Source organism: Erpetoichthys calabaricus, chromosome 16 (genome assembly GCF_900747795.2).
Source record: "Erpetoichthys calabaricus chromosome 16, fErpCal1.3, whole genome shotgun sequence".
NCBI lineage: Eukaryota > Metazoa > Chordata > Cladistia > Polypteriformes > Polypteridae > Erpetoichthys > Erpetoichthys calabaricus.
Window position 1 is genome coordinate 95,955,242 of NC_041409.2, and position 4,318 is coordinate 95,959,559.

Consider the following 4,318-nt stretch of genomic DNA (forward strand, 5'->3'; position numbering starts at 1 on the left):
GGTCCACATCCTGCAGTTGTCATAAAATGGAAGTGAACACTGCAAAATATTAGAACTTAAGCATTTCAGTTGCACTCTATCTGTTTTCAGGAAATGACCATTAAAAACACCTCGCTCAGCTACAAAACCACATTGAACATGTTGAAATTAGACTAGTGAATGACACAATATTTTCATTATAGTGTTATGAGCAGTATTTCAGTACCTCTGTCTTTGAATCAGAGTGCCAAGGTAGTGCAGAGGCTAGTTGGGTATGTCTTCTGGCCCCAGTCGTCTTTGTTGGATTATTTAGCTGCAGTAAGTCACTGTCCTTCAGAGTTTCCACTGGAGACTTTGGGGACCTCGCATATCAGTAAGACAAAAGAGCTGGTGCTGGATTTCCGTCCTGTTTATGAGCTTCTGAAACCAGTTACTATTCAGGGTTAAGACAAGGAAGATGCATTAACAACAAACTGGGCTGGTCTAACAACACAGTGGTGCTGTACAAGAAGGGCCAGAGCAGAAAGGACCTGCTGAGAAGCCTCAGGTCTTTTGATGTATGCAGCAAGCTGCTGGAAATGTTCTACCAGGCCATAATAGCCAGGGTGGTGTTTCTGGGGAAGCAATTTAAGTCAAAACATACGCAACGCCTGAGCAAACTTATCAAGAAAGCCTGCTCCATCACAGGGCAAACCCTGGACACACTGGAAGCTGTTGTGGAAAAAGAGGATGGTGGCAAAATTGGATGTCATCATGAAAAATCCCCTCCATCCCCTCCAGGAGGCGATCTCTTTGAGTACTTTAGCCACAGGCTAATGCATCGCCACTGGAGGTCTTTTTTGCAAATGGCTGTCAGGCAATTCAGTGCTTCCTGCTAATGTACTTGTTAAGTTGATTTTGAAATATCTGCACAATATACATTTCTTTATTTATTTTTATTTAGTGCTCAATTGATTAATTTGATTGATTGACTGGCTGTATTATCTATCCTATGAGTATGTATCCTTGTTTTTTTATGTTTCTGCTGCTATATGTATCTGAATTTTCCTATGGGATTAATAAAATTTTTCTAATCTAATCTAATCTAATCTGTTTCGTCTGATGACCGCATCTGAAATAAGGCTTCTTGTAGCATCCTCTGGATAATTTTGGGAAAATTAGCCTTGCGCTAATGGCATGTCACAGGATGACCAGGATGTCATGTAGAATACAAGATATAATGCTTAATAATCAGCAATTTAACCAACATCCTTCTCTCTGCTAATACCTCCAGACAATCCAAAGCCCCAGAACCAGGCTACCTTTAGTGCAAAACAAAAATTACTACCAGAATTTATAGAACACTAATGAAAAGCATAATAAAAACAGTAATCTGGACTGCTGCATTATATACAGCCAAGAGATATGGATCATGAGGAAAGAGGATATACTGTACATTGACTGGAAGCATTTCAGTTGTGACTATGGTGAAGGAATGGAAAAAATCGTTAGATACATTATCTAACGAGAAAGTGCTAAAGATGATTGGTGGAGAAAGGAGCATCCTTAAAACAGTGAGAAGAAGGCAACAAAACTGGATGAGACAATCGCTAAGAGGAGAGGGAGCGCTGACCCCAACTCTCTTCATTCACTGACCCAATGTCTTACTTGTGCTTCTCAATGGATGAGTAGTAATTTTCTCAAACTAAATAAAGAGAAAACAGATGTTTTAGTGATTGGCAAAAATGGATATAATGAGGGTATTAGAAATAAACTTGATCCATTAGGATTAAAAGTCAAGAATTTAGGAGTAACTATTGACTCGGACCTAAATTTTAAATCACATATTAATCAGATTACTAGGACAGCATTTTTTCACTTAAGAAATATAACAAAGGTTAGACCTCTTATAACTTTTCAAGATGCTGACAAATTAGTTCAAGCTTTTGTTTTTAGTTAGCTAGATTACTGTAACACACTCCTCTCAGGACCACCCAAAAAGAGATATCAATCGATTGCAACTGGTGCAGAATGCAGCTGTTAGAATGTTAATTAGGAAAAGAAAATCCCAGCACATCTCTCTAGTTCTGATGTCACCACACTGGTTACCTGTGACATTTAGAAGTGACTTTAAAATCCTGCTTATGGTTTAAAAAGCCTTAAATAATATGCTCTCTCATATATTTCAGAATGTCTGTCACCTTACACTCCAAATCGTAACCATAGATCTTCAAATGAGTGTCTGTTTAGAGTTCCAAGAGCAAAACTTAAAAGAAGTGGTGAGGTGGCTTTCTGCTGTTATGAACCTAGAATCTGGATTAGCTGACCGATAGAAATTTGTCAGGCTGGTGGAGCACTTTACAACTCCTAAAAACTCATTATTTTAACATGGCTTTCTCATAGCTTCAATTATTATAAATAAATTTAGTGTAATCTTGATATTCTGTATATGCATTTAATTATCATTTTTATCATGGATCCACAATCCATACTAACCCCTACTTTCCCTGCTGTTGTTTTTCCGGTTTTCTGTGATCTGTGTCACCACCGCCTGATCAAAGCACCGTGATGTCCCTACATTGATGGATTGAAAGCCAGAGGTCCACATGACCATCATCATCAAATGCTTCTTTGTGAAGTCTGTAAACCATGAGGACTGATTGAGATCATTTATGTTAGGTAGTGCGGGCTGGGTGGTCTCGTGGCCTCAGAACTCCTGCAGATTCTTGTTTTTTTTCTCCAACCGTCTGGAATTCTTTTTTTGTTTTTTCTTCCTCCCTGGCCATTGGACCTTACTTTTATTCTGTTAATTAGTATTGCCTAATTTTATTTTTATATTTTGTCTTGTTTCTCTTTCTTCTTCCTGTAAAGCACATTGAGCTACAGCGTTTGTATGAAAATGTGCTATAGAAATAAATATTGTTGTTGAAAATATTGCAGGAGGGTAAATTGAGGGGAAAGAAATGAAGAGGAAGGTCAAAGTAGAACATGCTATTTTAAAGGATGTTTGGTATTTTTCCACTTGCAGTCACGTCTTTACAAACATGCCTGCTATACAAGCATTTGCTATGTGAAAAAATTGTGTTCTAAAATTAGTAATTATCTCTAAAAATCTCAAATGTGATCTTGATAGGATGGAAATTACAGATTCAGCATTAATGCAGTATAGTTTAATGACCACTAGTTATGTTTTCATTCTCTTAAAGTATGTGAGGAGGGCAATTTCAAATTTCCTTCATGCATTATCTGAAGAGGCCACAGCGTACCACAGGGTACAATCCAATATAAGACACCTGACTCATACAGACATCTGCACCAGAGGAATTCTTTCATGTTTTCTCACCTCAGAAACATCTACTGTGTATATGCCATTAATACTTACTTACTCTTCTCGCATGTTTGTGTTTCTTCAGTGTTTAACTACTCCTTTTGGGTAGTCCTTCTCCTTTTTTCTATACTGGCATTTGTGATGAGTGACATCCTTGGCATGATGGACGTTAAATCAACAGGAGTCCCAGAGGGTGCAGGCTCCAGGTGGATGAGGGGAAAAAGCGTGAGCGGGACTGTCAAGTGCTTTATTCACACCACGGAGCAGGTGGAGGACAGCAATTGCACCCAGTTACTGTTATAAAGGGGGCCTGCATGGCAAAATCAGGAGGGACAACTGGGACCAAAAAAAGACAGTGTGGGGGATCGCTGGAGAGGCAGACGGTCGTGAAGAAACCAGACAGTAGCAGCATGAGAGCGTGAGAGAGGAGATAGAGCTACCAGGTCCCCCTCGAACAGAATAAAGTGAATGACACCCTGAACGGTGTCCCTGTTGAACAGTGTAGAGGTGAGGAGCTAAAGAAACAAACCTCCCAGGGATCCAGGTAGTGCCAAGCTGGTGTATGGGATGACGGGGGTCTGTCTATGAGTGTCTCAGAGGATGCCAATTGAGACGGGTGGTACAGGAGTCAGGCGAGGTGGTCATAGCTGTCAATGTCTTTGCCTATTGGAAGACCCGCTGGGGTGAGCTGCGGAGACGCAGATTGAAGGACACGCTTCACTAGCTGAGGAAAAACTTGATGCCGATATGTTTTTCTCTAGATTTTATCTGAATTTTAATATTGTTGTTTTTATCGTCCTCAAGTTAAACTGGAGTTTAATTGTTTATTTATGTAGACACTATTTGTTTTGAATTAAAGCACTGGAGCACTTGCACCTACCTCTTGCTGACTGTGAGTGTCCTCATTTTCCCAGCTCATCTCGGTTTATGATTTTCGATTAACAAGTTTAAACTGCTTAGGACCATGGAGCCAACCTGGATTTTCACAGCTTTATCACCATCATCTGAAGTTTCCCAGTTCCATCTGTGGTA